At 34.4% G+C, this 15,928-nt stretch overlaps 1 long non-coding RNA gene across 1 annotated transcript in view; it reads left to right on the top strand.

Moving 5' to 3' along the window:
• The window catches only part of LOC147913779 (uncharacterized), a 104,658-nt gene extending 90,939 nt beyond the window's left edge, over window positions 1-13,719 (top strand). Inside the window, exon 3 of the long non-coding RNA XR_015556309.1 lies at window positions 13,661-13,719. This is a non-coding gene — a long non-coding RNA (uncharacterized LOC147913779). The remainder of the gene's footprint in view (window positions 1-13,660) is intronic.
• Window positions 13,720-15,928: the final 2,209 nt, after the last annotated feature.

Raw genomic sequence — 15,928 nt, 5'->3', positions numbered from 1 at the left:
AAATTATTCTCTCTATAAAACATTTAGAAATACTCTATAAAATATAACAAACAATCTTTCATATGCACAGCTGAGTTTACATGAAAGTAAAGGAAAATACCCAGGGTTCAAAATCAGAGTCAGGAAACCAGTTGTCAATTGAAACTGAGGCTATATCTGCCCCAAGGGCCTTTACAGATCTCAAAAACCTAGAACCTAGGATGGTAAAGGCCACTCAGACTCAAAACAAAAGTCTTGGGCTGTGCGAGGATAAAGAACCAAGGTCCCCACACAAACCTGGGACCCTTGAAAGACTACAGCCGCAGTGAAAAGGAAGACTGAAGAAAACCTATTTATTGCCCTAAGGAAGTGACAAGTAAACAAGTCTGTGTTGATCTGCAGTGTGGAAAAAAGGAAGTTCCTGAGAATTAAAATCTGCAGTACTGTTCTTATGCAAGTTTGAGGTTTGCATTTATATTACCTACAAGGTACAGAAAATGAGAAAAAATGAATAAATTGCAGTGGTCACAAGTTTGTAGCCCCCAGACTTATGTGGCAGAAGCAAAAGTGAATTCCTGCTTGAAGGACACATCCAGGTCTTAAAGAATTTGCACAGTCAAAGCCCCATGAAACATGGATTCATAAACCAAAATTACAGAGCACATAAAGAAATAACCCATCATGAATAGGAGTCATCGAAGCAACAGACAGTATAGTCAAACTTGCAAGAATATCATATAATTGGAAATATCAGGAAAAGAGTATAAAACATTTATTAAAACTATACAGAAAAAAGAAATCACAAATGTAAGCAAGGTGTATCTGAAAAGAACAAAAAAGAATTTGTAGCAATGAAAACTATAATTTTTCAAATTAAAACTTAGTGGATAAATTAAAACGCATGCGACTTAGCTGAAAATAGAATTAGTGAACTGGAAAAATTAATCTGAAAAAATTACACAGGATATAACAAAATAAACAAAAAGAGAAACGTATCCAACAACTAAAAAATATATTCTTCTCCAGTACATAGGAAACAGTGCAAAACAATTACTTTTCCTCTGAACAGAATGCAACAAATGAGACACCAATAACAAAAGAAAATAAAAAGAGCAACTGGAAATTTAAAAACACACTACAAAGAAGCAGTATTATAAAAATTAGAAAATAATTTGAATTCTACAACACTATATATCAAACCTATGAAAAAAGCTGAAGTGGTACATGAAGAAACCACACACCTAACCACTTGCATTGGGTAAGATTATTAGGGTAAGTATCCAACCGAAGAACTTAGAAACAAAGCAACAAAATAAATCCAAATAAAGTGAAGGAACTGGAAAAATAAAGATAAAAACAAATATTAGAGAAGATCAGTAAAGCCATAAGTTTATTTAAAAATAAAAAAGACTGATATAATAGACAAATTTTTGACAGGAATGGTCAAGGGAAAAGAGAAAAGATATGAACAAATATTAGTAAAAATGAAAAGGGAAAAATGATTACAGATAGAATAGAGAGTAAAAGTATTACAGCAAAGGGAACCATCAACAAAATGAAAAGACAACCTCACAACTGGGAGAAGATATTTGCAAATCATATATCTGATAAGGGGTTAATATCCAAAATATATAAAGCACTCATACAACTCAACAACAACAGTAAAAAACAACCCAATTAAAAAATGGGCAGAGGATATGAACAGACATTTTTCCAAAGAAGATGTACAGATCGCCAACAGGCACACGAAAAGATGTTCAACATCACTAATTATTAGGAAAATGCAAATCAAAACTACAATGAGATATCACCTCATGCCCATCAGAATGGCTATAATTAACAAGACAAGAAATAACAAGTGTTGGAGAGGATGTGGAGAAAACGGAACTCTCATATACTGCTGGTGGGAGCGCAAATTGTTGCAGCCACTTTCGAAAACATTATGGAGATTCCTCAAAAAATTAAGAATAGAACTACCATATGACCCAGCTATTCCACTTCTGGGTATTTATCCAAAGAACATGAACACATGAATGTGTGAAGATACATGCACCCCTATGTTCACTGCAGCATTATTCACAACAGGCAAGACTTGGAAACAAACTAAATGCCCATCAACAGATGAATGGATAAACAGGATGTGGTACACATACACAATGAAATACTACTCAGCCACAAAAAATGAAATCTTGCCATTTGCAAAAACAAGGATGGACCTTGAGGGTATTATGCTAATCGAAATAAATCAGGCAGAGAAGGTCAAATACTGTTATGATTTCACTCACAAGTAGAAGATAAAAACAACAAAGACAACAACAAACAAACACATAGATACAGAGATTAGATTGGTGGTTACTAGAGGGGAAGGACAGAGGGGAGAAAGAAAGGGATGATAGGGCACATGTGTATGGTGGCGGATGGTAATTAGTCTTTGGGTAGTGAACACATTGTATTCTACACAGAAATCAAAATATAATGATGTACACCTGAAATTTACATAATGTTATAAACCAATGCTACCTCAATTAAAAAAATACATATATTAAAGCCAACATCAGGAAAAACTGTAGGCCCTTAAATTTTAAAACATATGAAATAGTCAATTTCCTTTAAAAAAAAGTAACATTTAATAATGACTAGAAAAGAAATAGAAAATCTGGATTTGTTTTGGATCATTAAGGAAATTTAATCAGATAAATCTAACTATAAATCTACCCATCAAATACTCTAAAATATTAAATTCCTAGGCCTAATTGTTTTACAAATGAATTCTAACAAACATCCAGATTACAGAGAGACCTAATAGTATAGATTAGATAAAGAGAAATAATATTCTCAAATTCTTTATGAGATTAGTGTGATCTTGATGACTTTACCAGCCGAAGACATGAGAAGAAAGTTATAGGTAAAACTAATTTGTAAAGACATACAAAAATATGAAATGAGTATTACTAAATTTATTCTAACAATATATATAAGAAATTAATATGGCAAACAAATATAGGTTTATCCCAGCAATGTAAAAATGGTCTAACATGACAAAATCTGTCATCGTAATTCTCCACATTGATATTGAAGCAAATAGCAATATGGCCATCCCACTAGACTGATGAAAAGCATTTGATAAAATTAAATACTCATTAATACTAACCATTAATGATAAAAATAATAATAATACATTTCTATTAACCTGGGACGAGATTATAAATCTAGCACTCTGATAAAGGAAAACTACTTAAAATTAAAGAGTGTCACTGGCAAAATTTATAAGCATTTCTTTTAAAGTCAAGAGTAAGACAACCAGGTCTATTGTCACCACCTTAATTCTACCTGGGATTGAAGGCTCTGTGAGCATAAAAGAAAGGGGAGTAGAGAAGGAGAGTACAGATTACAAATGAAGAAGAACTATGGTCATCCACAGATTGTTATCCACATAAAAGGCTCAACAGAATCTGGAAAGAATATGAGAAGAGTGAGAATCCGGCCAGGTGGCTGCATAGAAGGTGAAGGAGACTCAGCAGCTTTTCCACACGATGTTTAGAAAATATAATTTTTAAGTTTACTTACAGTAGAAACAAATATAAAAATATGTGGATATAAATGCAAATGATGCTCGACATCTGTATGGAAAAGATAACACTTTATTTAAAGGCATTAAAAATACCTAAAAAAACAATGTAGAGATATATCATATCAATGGGTAGCAGCACTCATTATCTTAGATGTGACAATTATTTCTCAGTGCAATACAAATCAAAATTCTGAGCAGGTTGTTCATGAGCTTGACAGGTTAAATTAAAAAAAAAATTTATTTGGAAGAGGAGATGGCCAAGAATAGACAACTCAATCTTGAAAAAGAATAAAACGTGATGAGAGTTTCCAGTTACCAAGATACTAAAATTTATTATGAGCAAATCATAACCATGCATCTATGAAAATTTGATTTACGACAGCAGAAGCATTACAGATTAAGAAGAGAGCATGAACTATTTAGCAAAAAGTGGGGGTTAGTCAATTGGTTAATCAGATAGAAAAGAAAATACAATTAGCTTTCTACCTTGCAACACACACACACACCACACACACACACACACACACACACACACACACACAAATTGCAGGTTGATTAAAAATATAAACATGAAAACCAAAATTCGTAGAAAAATATTACAATAGCTTTTGTTAGGAAAGGATTTCTTAGGACGCAAGAAAGTAAGCAGTAACCATGAAAGAAAAAACAGTTCTTTTTTCAATGCAATTTTGTTGCATTAAGATTAAAAACTTCTGGGGGCCAGCCCTGTGGCTTAGCGGTTAAGTGCGCATGCTCCGCTACTGGCGGCCCAGGTTAGTATCCCAGGCACTCATGACACACTGCTTGTCCAGCCATGCTGAGACCATGTCCCACCTACAGCAAATAGAAGGATGTGCAACTATGACATACAAATATCTACTGGGGCTATGGGGATAAAAAGGGAAAAAAGGAGGAGGATTGGCAATAGATGTTAGCTCAGGACTGATCTTCCTCACACACACAAAAAAACTTCTATTTATGAAATGTGATAAATACAAGGCGGACACAGGGAAAAGATGTTGCAATGCATGTAATTGACAAAGGATGAGTGCATAGACTGTAGGAAAACCATCTTCAAATTAATAACAAAAAGACAAAATCTAGGGAAACGTGGGCAAAAGATACATTTTGATGGAAGAGATAACCCAAAAATATTATGAAAAGATTATCAGTTGCACTAATAATAAAGGAAATCCAAACTGAAACCACAATCATATATAATTTAACACCAAATTGGTCAAAAAAAATGATTCAAAAAAATGGATAAGTGACAACTACACTGCTGACGAGAATATATTTGGTACAGCCTCCTTTGAGATAAAGTTGACTATGCACTATCTGATAAATCAAAAATGAACGTAGCCTATGAAATTCCACTTCTAGGTATATGGTTTAGAGAAACTTTGCACAAGGAGGCAAGCATAGTAGCAATGGTATAAGAGCCATCAGTAAGTGTAGCACATTTATATAATATAATACTAGATAGCAGTGCAAATAAATGATCTAGAGCCACATATATTGACACTGATGAATTTCCCAAACTATATTGAATGAAAACATTATTTCTTATGGATAGTAAAAGAATAAAATGTGCTTGGGAAATACAGACAAAAATTTAGGTTGGTGTTTCCTTCTGAAGGATAAGGAGAATATGAAATAAGAGAGGATTATACTCTATACTTATACTGGCTGGTGTGTTCACTATATTGTTTATATATTCTCTTGTCTGAAAATTTTCAGAGTAAAATATGTAAACGAAGGAGAAAACAACTGCTGAAGTATTTCAGTCTCCTTTTCTATATTATTGTGTGGCTTACCAGCTTATGCCACCATTTTTTTGATTTTCATCCCCAGAAAAATCTTGGCTGAGTTTCTTCTGGAGAAACTGAGTGGAGTAACTATTCCACTACATGGATGTTTAGTCTATATATCTCTATTCTTACTTTCTAGTTCTTATATTGTTCCAGATTCACAATGCCGGTTGAGCAAATGGTGTGAAAGAGAAAGTGGAATATTTGCTATACAGGAAAAACTGAAGAGCACTATAAAGATCTCTCAATTATATCCATAAGTTTCAAAGATTGGTATCAAGAATAGGTCTGAGCTCCTAGCTCTGGAAGCAGTTTGGCTCTTTAGAGAAATACTCTAAAGCCCAAAAGCTATTCCATGAAAACAGAATTAGTGGAGCCCTGTTCAATCATTCTCTGTCATTAAGTGAATTAAAGTGTGTATATACAGCACATCCTGCCCTATTTAATTGAGAGTAGTAAATATATCCAGTGATGTAAGCAAGTAATGAAACTTGCTTGGTGCAGTGATTGAGGAGATGTGACATGATTTCTTTTTAAAATATGTCTGTAAAAATACAAGCAACCACAAACCATGAAAGTAAGAATAAAACATATATAGGCTCAACAGAGGAATCTAGCATTCATAATTTTACTAGTAATCTAAAGGCACTAAATGTTGCTATATGGGAGAATTGATTTATTGTTACAAAAAACTAGAAAGAACAAACCTTAAACAAGCATCTTTGACAGAGCAGGGACACCAAACTAAAGATGTAATGGGGAGGAGATGATCCATAATGTGTGACTCAGAAGGTGTTGATTAAACTTCTCCTTTGAAATACAACATTCAGAGAGTTATAAGACTTGTGTACAATAAAATGGCAATAGAGGGCCCAATATGGGATTAAAGAATACTAGGGCAGTGTGTAATCACTACCCTAGTACTTGGTACAACTCAACTGTGCAGTGTGTGTGCAGGGGCTAGATTGTTAAAAAACTGTCAAACAGCTGTGACATATGAGGAAGTGATACATTTTCCTGCTTGTGGAGCAGAAACAAAAAAGACTAAAGCATGCTGTGGCACAAGGTGACATGATGTGGCTTAGCTGTAGGGTAACAAATAAGGGCAAACCAATCAGTTTGTGTCTAGCAATACAAAATGAAGTAGATCACACCATGGGGCACAGAGGCAAAGATACAAGTCATGGTGGATCCTATAAACCAGATGCAGCTGTGACCCAAAGGGCTCTCTTAATGGTAGGACTTTACAGAGGAGTATTCCTTAGACATTTTAACTTGGGGAACAGAAATCATTTTTAATTTCCTATATGTGCATCTAAATGAGGTCCTAGAAATGTGTGTGTATATATTTAAAAAAACCCAAATTAATAACCATAACAAAAGAAAATTAACAATTAAATTGCAATCGAATTTAAGAAGTAGTTAAAGATAAGCACCCCTTATTGTGGTAGATTCCTTGCAGAGAATAAGAGAAGTATTTTCCTTATAATTCCCAAAGATTGATTCCCTTGAGATGTTCTTAAATTTGCTGTAAAGAAAAAACATTTGTAGAGTTATCCTAAAACATATTAACAGAAAACGTTAAAAAATATATTTAACTCAAGGATGAAGACAAAACGTATAATAGGTCAGAGAAGATTTCAGGGAGGATAAGTAACGTGAGATGGCCTATGAATGCTTCACAGGATTTTGATGAATGGATTTGAATGGAAAGTGTCTTCTGTATGTTAGGAACAGTCCATGTAAAAGCCCAAAGACAAGAATAATCCCAGAGTTCCCAAGAAAGAAGCCTGACTGAGAAGAGCAGGTATTTTGTAGTCTTCAGAAATGACGTTGGGTGGCTGAAGTAGAGTGGGATTCCTGAGAGCTTTGAATTCCTGGATGAGGAATTCCACGTTTGTCTCACAGAAGAGGAGGAGCTGTATTTCACTAAGATTCGTTTCTCTTTAGTGTGTAAACGCTATTTGAAATGGAGGTTGGAAACTCCAGAGAAACAGGAGCTACTTGCATTAAACTATCTAAGAAGTGATTAGAACCTAGCCTCCTGGTGGTGTCAGTGGTAATGGGAAACGGTTAATTCTACTCACATACATAGTTATTTTTAAATTTATTCACTCATGTATTCATTCAGCTAATGTATATTGAGTGCTTACTATGGGCCAAGTTCTATAGTAAGCACCAGAGATTCGGCAATGACCAAGTAAAGCAAGGTCCCCATTCTCAAAGAATTTACATCCAAAGATCATAGAAAAGCAAAAAATAAATAACATTGTATAGTGTTAAGAACTGTGAAAAAATAAAGTAGAACACTGGGATAGAAAGTAATGGGGAGAGTGGCTAGTTGAGAAAGGGTATATGGTTAGGGGAGGCTTCAGAGGACGTTACATCTGAGCTGGGTCCTGAATGAAGTGAGGGGATGATCCTTAGCAAAGAACATCCTAGGTAACGGAAGTAATACAAAGATGCTGAGCCAGAAGCAGTCCTGCTATGGAGACTCACAACACACAACAGCATATTAAAAGCTCTAACAAGTCCTGCTTTAAAGTATGGACTAATACTTTTCCATTTTCCCCTCATATCCCACACATCTTTTTAAAAATTTGCTAGCATTTCTCCAATTTGTTTGATTCCAGACTGTTTGTTATTGTTGGGACTGTTTTTCCTTAAACACCTATTGATGTGTTATGCTAGACAATTTACGTCAACGTCCCAATCATTTTGCAAGTTTCTTTTTTTTTTTTTTTTGTAAGATAAAATGTGAATGCAAGTAAAAATGTCACTGCTTAGCTTATTCCCTGGCTCATAATAGTAAATTTGCATCAAGGAAATGAAATGCCAGGTGTTATTATGATAATTCCTTCAGACTAGCTCAGCGATATGTATTTTTAGTTCCATTGGCATTGCCTCCACACTATTTCAATCATCCTCAACTCATCTTGGAACCACCTTCCCACTCAGTCTCACTGTCTTCTGCCACCTTCTGGGTTCATCACGTTTTACAACCCCAGTTGGAGTAATCACCGTGAAAAGCAGTTTCGTCTAATTGCTTTTCTGATCAATAACTGGGTCTACGTTGGTTACAGAATAAAGTCAAAACTTTCTTATCCGATATTCAAGGTTCTTTTTCCAACTGCAAACCTACTGTTTAAAATTCTTATCTCCCATGTTAGCGCAGCTTGGAATTTCTTGCCCATTACCTGCACCACCTAAAATAATATTTCCCTCCTCCTAACGTAAATCTAATCCATGTTACTCATATTTCAAAGCCTATGTTTTTTTAAGGGCCTTTCATTACCTCTGCACAGTTCATAATTCTCTCTCTTCCTTTCCAATTTCAATAACATTTGTTGTCTGTACTGATAATGTGATAGATACATACATATATATTTATACAGTCATGTGCCACATAATAATTTTGGTCAACGATGGATGGCATATACGATGGTGGTCCCATAAGATTAGTACCATATAGCCTTGGTGTATAGTAGAATATACCATCTAGGTTTGTGTAAGTGCACTACAATGTTCACACAATGATGAAATCGCCTAACAATGCATTTCTCTGAACGTATCCCTATTGTTAATTGATGCGTGCATTTATATATATAACATAACGTGATATATAACATTATACATATATATTTGTTTATATTATAATTTTTCTAGCTATGAGAATATATGCATGTGTGTAAATATATTGTGAGCTTCTGAAAGGCAAGAATGATTTACTTCTTTTATTTCCATTAACACCAGAAGAGTTGTCAGCTAATAATATATACTCATATTTATATTGATTGATTAAAAACCTACGTATAAATTATAAACAAATACAATTCATGAATTTGCTAATATAGTTGTTCTTAGTCCATCGTTAGTCAAGATTTGGCTTGTCCCATAATACTTTTCCATTTTCCTCTCTTATCCCACACATGATTTATAAAATGTGTTCTGTACATATTCTCTCTTTCTCTCTCTCTCTGTATATATGTATATACACATATACATATGTATTTGCATATACATATATACATACCATATGCAGATTCTGTCTATACACAACCTATATCAGATACGAAATACATATGACAGTGTTGGTTTGACAACATAAAGTCACATTTACTACTACTACATAGCTTATCAATGATTCTCATTTCTGAGAATTAAATAAACCAAAGGTTGGCAAATCTGACCCATTACCTGTTTTTGTAAATAAAGTTTTATCGGGATGCAGTCACATGCATTTGTTTACATATTGTCTATAGTTGCTTCCTCCTAAAAGGAAAATTTGAGTAGTTGCATCATTGAGTATATTTAAGCGTAAAATATTTACTATGGCCTTTTACAGAAAAAGTTTGCTGATACCCGATACAAAATAAGAAAAAGTGTAATGCTTTTGGTTTGTATCATTCTTGAGACCCAGGTGTCCTAGATCAATTGATATTCTTCTTTTTGACTTCTCCCTTTATTCACTTGTAATAGGAGTCTGACACTGGACACGTCACCCAAAGGGACATTATTTGCAAATCATCCTTTTGTTGTTCAAGGCATTCAGTTTGAGATATACTGATCTTGAAAATGTGGAATATGTTATAAGGAGATTGCAGAAAGTGTAGAAGTTGAGCTTAATCTGGAATTATTTTCTTCCAAAGTTCCTTTGATTATGCAAGGCCTAATTAGCAAGCTAAATCATAACACGAAGAATGTGTTTGCTTTGCAAAATCAAATCAATTGCACAATTTATGTTCCTTGCAGCAGCTACTTTCCGTTTTTATAGAAGCAGATACATTCCAGCTGTGGATATGAGCAGCTCTGCCTCATACTCACTGACAGTGGAGAAGTTGCACACTAAATACAGATGCCAACAATCAAAATTCATAAGCAAATTTCTTTTTTTTTTTGAGGAAGACCGGCCCCGAGCTAACATCTATTGCCAACCCTCCTCCTTTTTTTCCCTTTTTCTCCCCAAAGCACCAGTAGATAGTTGTATGTCATAATTGCACATCCTTCCAGTTGCTGTATGTGGGACGCGGCCTCAGCATGGCTGGAGAAGCGGTGAGTCGGTGCGCGCCAGGCATCTCAAGCTGGGTGCCAGTGGCAGAGCGCGCGCACTTAACTGCTAAGCCCTGGGCCGGCCCTCAAGCAAATTTCTGAAAAAAAAGGCCAGTATTTTTGAACTGAAAATGACTAAAATTTAATATATTATAGGTGTTTAGTAAGCCTGAGGAAATAGAGTAATATACACTATTACATACTAACATGTCAATTTCAAGGTTTATTCTATTAACTTGGGGTTTGAACTATATTAATATTTTTATGCATCCCAAACTGACACATTAAATTACTAATTTATGACAAATTCTAAAATTGTAACATTGAAGAATAATATTTTTATTCCTTTTTAACACAACTTGAAGCAACTAAAGAGAGGATATATCTTATTTTAAAGAGACCACCAGTCTCTTGTTAATGAGTTAACAGATGAACTCTTTTGACATTCTCAATAAATTTCATTGACCTTATCACATTCAAGCATATATCTGTGTAATATCTAAGGCATGGGTTTTGGCTCAATCTTTCCTTATCAATATCTGTTTTGCTTAATAAATCTAACAATTAGTCGTGTTCTTATTTTCCTAGTTCTATCAACCATTTTATTGTATTAGTACACCATTAATTCTAAAATATAGCACAGTGATATTAAATAATTCCAGAATTTTAAGAACATGCATTCTTGCCAAGCAAAAGCAATACATAAGAACTGCATGTAATGAAATGTAAGTGGAATCACACAGTATCTTGGATAATAATTGTAAGGTATCCCTGTTCACAGAGCTAGATTCTGAAATCACTCATCAACTTTTCCTGAGTGCTGAGAAGTTAGATGAAAGCTAGGATTTTAGCTAAAATTATTTTTCACACGTTACCACAAGCCCATTCTGCATTTTTTATTGCTGTACCTTTGCTAATTTGCACCTCACATTTCTAAATTTCTACTTTTCTATGTGATAAGGATATACTTAAGGATATTGCAAATTGATTCTGAAAAGGACAAAGGAATAAAAGGAGAACATACAATCACTATAATAACATATAATATTATTTGAAAGTCTAATAGATTTGGAATTTGTACGTTAGCATAACTTTTTTATTTGTGCATGCAGCAATTGCTTTTGAGTTGACATATTCATTTAAAACTTAATTTAAGAAAGAATATTCATGTGCCATGTCTTATAATGCCATTAGCGCCAATTGAGGAAATATTCCTGAGCTTCTCTCAGGATCTGAGTCATGCAGGGAGAGTTGCATATATGAATATGAGAAACATTTGATGAGGGTACCTAAGAGTAAGGAAAATTCAATGGTATTCATTCATATTTCATAAAGTGTATTCCTACAGTTGTGTCATGAAAGTTAAAAATAATAAGGTTCCATGGTTCAATAAATTTTGGAAGACATTACATATTATCTCCCTTGAAAATTCAGTGTTCATTTGTATATTTCAGGCTCCGAAAAATCCTAATTTGAGAATACTAAATTTTTTTGTTTTGTTTGCTTTGCTTTGTTTTAATTTACCCTTCATTCTTCAAATTTATTTAATCATGAAATGCTTTCTTTAAGTAACAACTATTGACATCCTCTGAAACAAATGTTCCAGAAAACACCTTGGGAAAGATGGAAATAGGTCTTTGAAAAAACAGATGGAAACATATGGAGGTAGAAAAGCTCACAGGGTACTGGCCAGTCTCTTGCCAGATTCATTCATAGTAGATGCCAAGTCTAGCTTCGCTCAGGTCTTCTCTGGTTAAGAGGTAATCTGTGCAACAGCAGATGCTCAGAAGGGGACTGAGAGCATAACAGTGACTCTCAAGCGTCTTAGACTCTATGACTGACAGGCACCTTCCAAGAAAGGCCCAATTGTACTCTCCGGGAATTTCTATCTGCTGAGAGCCATGTGCTTCCTTAAGGCCACATCCCCTTGTTAACCCATAGGCAAGGACCCACAATCATACTGTTTAACAGAAAAAAGGTTATAAAACACACTTCTTCCCAAACCATGAGGTCTTTGGTCCTTTTGTAATTAAATTAGACAAACACTTATGGAGACCAACACATGTGTCCAACCCTGTGTTAAGGCTGGAGATTAAAAAATGATAAAGTAAAAAGCCTCAAAGGAGTAGCAAGTTAGTGTAAGATACAGCCATATAATCAAATAACCACAATAAAGTATGATAAACGCTGACTAGTGTCATAGGAACACATGGTGAGGGGAGAATACATTCCACTTGTGGAAGACAGAAGTAGAAGGCAGCCAAAATTTCACAGAGTAGGTGACATTTAATCTGAAATAATTTGATAACAAATAAAATAATTTAACCAAAATAATTCACTCCATAAAAAAAAAATGGACTGACAAAGCTGCTGCCTAGTAGAGAGCCAAATCTTTAAGTGGGTCAGAAACCACCAGGAACAAGGCTATCACATCACTATGCCATCTATGTCTAGCTATGGCCTGGAGTAGTAATGCCTGCTGGGATGGTCATTCAACAACAATTCTGAGCATTTACTATGTGCAAGGTGTACTTATTAAGTACGAGGCATACACTTGTGAACAAGTCACAAATCTCAGGCTTAAGATTCTAATAGTATAATGCAAAACAAAAATGTAAATAGGCAATTAAAATAAGAAGTTTTTAGTAAATGTATGCAAAATGCTGCCTGATATGGCAAGTCAGTTCCTTGGGTTTATGAAGAGTTTACTATCCTGAGATAGAGTGGTGAACAAAACATTCTGGTCATTGCCCTCAGAAATTGAGTCACAGATAGACTTTGATAAGGCCCTGATTCTAGTCCTGTGTATGTGTATACATGTATATGTATGTGTGTGTGTTTACAAAATTATATATATATAAAATTTTTAAAATTTTAAATTATCTCCTTTATAAAATAATACAATGGTGAGTCTCAATTGCTATTTAGGCAATAGTACAGCTTCAAGACTTCAAAATGGATCCTTGTTAATACTCAATGCATATTATGCACATGAATCCACACACAACGCATTTCAAGTAAAGCTCTCTGGTTGATACCTCTAGTTTGCTCACTGTTGGAGAGTTTTTCTCAATGTGCAATTTATGTTTTGGATATTTTCTGGTATTACTAGATCTCTTTATTAAGAGATAAGGATGGGATAGGTAGATGGAGAGAATTTCTGTTATTGTCTCATTTTCTTTAAAATTTTGCACATAGGTCTTGAGATGTCATTTTTAATAACACATTCCTTTCTCTAATTCTTTCATAGGTAAAATCTAGATTATAGACGTCATGAGGTAAAGGCAGCCTATACTGGTAAGCTGTACGTATTTAGGTAAGGTGATATTTTAAATTGAGCATTTATCTTTAAAGTTGGTAATATATATTTGTGGATAAATTTGGAAAAAAATTAAATACACACACGTACACATAAAAATACAACATTTCTTCAGATGAACATTTTATCTCCCCTAGGAGCACAAACAGTTCAAAATGACTCTGTTAAGGTTGAGTTCATCTCTGTAAAAATTCAACTCATAGACAAAGACTCACTTATTCCTTGATTCTTAACATGATAAAACTTCCTTGAGAGTTTTATTGCTGCTGCGTAATTAAGACTTGGTATCTGTGTTGTTGGGGGTCTTACTCTTAAATGTTACAGAAATATCATGCGGTATGGCATGATGCATGCTATCAGGTAGCAGACGCATCCCAGGTAGATGTTAGCAAGTGTGGAAGATCAGATGTCATCCCACGCAGTAAATGTGGCTGCCTTCCAGTCTAGCCCATCTGCCCTCCTTCTGCCCCCACCACCCCACACACTTCTATTCAACCAGAAATCAGAGATGAATTTTTCTTACCTTTTTGTATTTCTTTAAAGAAAAAAAATGACAATTTCTTAGTAATCATCTACTAATTAATAAAGGAGCCTGATATCACAGTGGCATTCAAAAACTACTATTCCACTAACAGGAGAGTATCTGGTAAATCTTCATTTATTTTGCTTATACTTTAAATTTTCAAAAGACAGTGGAAACAATGAAGGCAACTTCTACACTGGATTCAAGTGGGAAAACTGGGATGAAATGATAATTTATCACCAGATAGAATCATTGAAAATGTAGGAAGGAAATTTCTTAAAAATTTGCATGACACAACATTTATAGGTCTCAGAACTCTATATGTTCCACATTATACACATTTGCTCAAATGTTCCTGTTAATGTCTGAAATGTGAAAGTGGTCATGCCTGACAAGTTGAAGACAGCTTTGCCAGCACTGGAAACTTCATCTTTTCAGAAAGTCTGCTTCCTTATCTTTGTGATTTTTTTACTTTAATTTACTTTTGTTGTTTGATTTCCAAAGTGATAACCATTCTTTCCAGCTCCTTTTATCACATTCTTTCAGACAGTATTCTTATAAGTTGCAAGGATTTATCCTGAACACCTGAGACATAGCTCCTGAGCAGCTGTTGCTTATTAAATCTCCTCTTGTTTTCTGATTATTAAATTTCAAAGTTAAAAGTAGCCTGTTGCATCTCTAAGCAACATTCTAGTAACGCATTCACAAGCACATACACAGAATTATAGACTTCTATTTCCGTCAGAATTCTCACTGATCTATTTTGGTACTCACTGTGGTCTCAATCAGGATCACTAAACTTACCTGTGTAGTCCTGGGTCCCTTGGCGGAAAATGACTACATCATTGTGAAATTCATAATAGCAAAGAAGACAGTTAGAAATGTGCCTTAGACTTTAGTAATAAAATATTTTGACAAAAATTTTCATAATCCTTCTACCTGGATAATCTTAAAAGAAATATAGTTGAAGAAGTATCAGATGATCAAAAAATGAAATTTTGACCCTACAATTACAAATACTCTCAATGAGGAAGAACTGGAGTGTTATCCAAACATACTAAAATTAAATTTACAGATAAATTAAGGTTTTCAAATAGATATGTACAAACAAGTTAGTATATACAGTACAGTGGTTAAGACTCGCAGTGATTAAATCTTTGGAGTTTGGGTTTGAAATTCTCCTTTCTCATCAGCCCCGTGACTTTGAGCAAGTTACTTAAGCAATCTGAGCTTCTGTTTCCTCATCTGTAAACAAGAATAATAAAATTACCTATCTCAAAGGGTTTTTAATGATTAAATTAGATAATACTGATAAAGCAATTATCTTAATGCCCAGTTAATAATAAGCATTCAATACTGTTGGTCATAAAGAAGTAGGAGGGTCACCTAAAGAAGATAAACATAAAAGTTAACATGAATAAAATCAGAAAAATTGAAGTATCAAACATGGTGAAACTTTGAAAATGTTCTAAAGAAAATACAAGGCTCGCAAACAACCTCATATCCCACACGTCATTGTTCAAGTCTCACCTTCCTAGCAAGGTCTCCACAGAATTTAAGATTTCGACCTCCCACCCCCACCCTCACACCCCTTATTTCACTTCTTTTCTTATTTTTTTCCATCAAGCTCCTAGATCAGTACCTGCACCATAGTAGGTGCTAATATTTGTTGAATG

This window comes from Ceratotherium simum, chromosome 25 (genome assembly GCF_057802395.1).
Source record: "Ceratotherium simum simum isolate JZ-2026a chromosome 25, ASM5780239v1, whole genome shotgun sequence".
Taxonomy (NCBI): Eukaryota; Metazoa; Chordata; class Mammalia; order Perissodactyla; family Rhinocerotidae; genus Ceratotherium; species Ceratotherium simum.
This window is presented reverse-complemented; position numbering and strand designations above follow the sequence as displayed.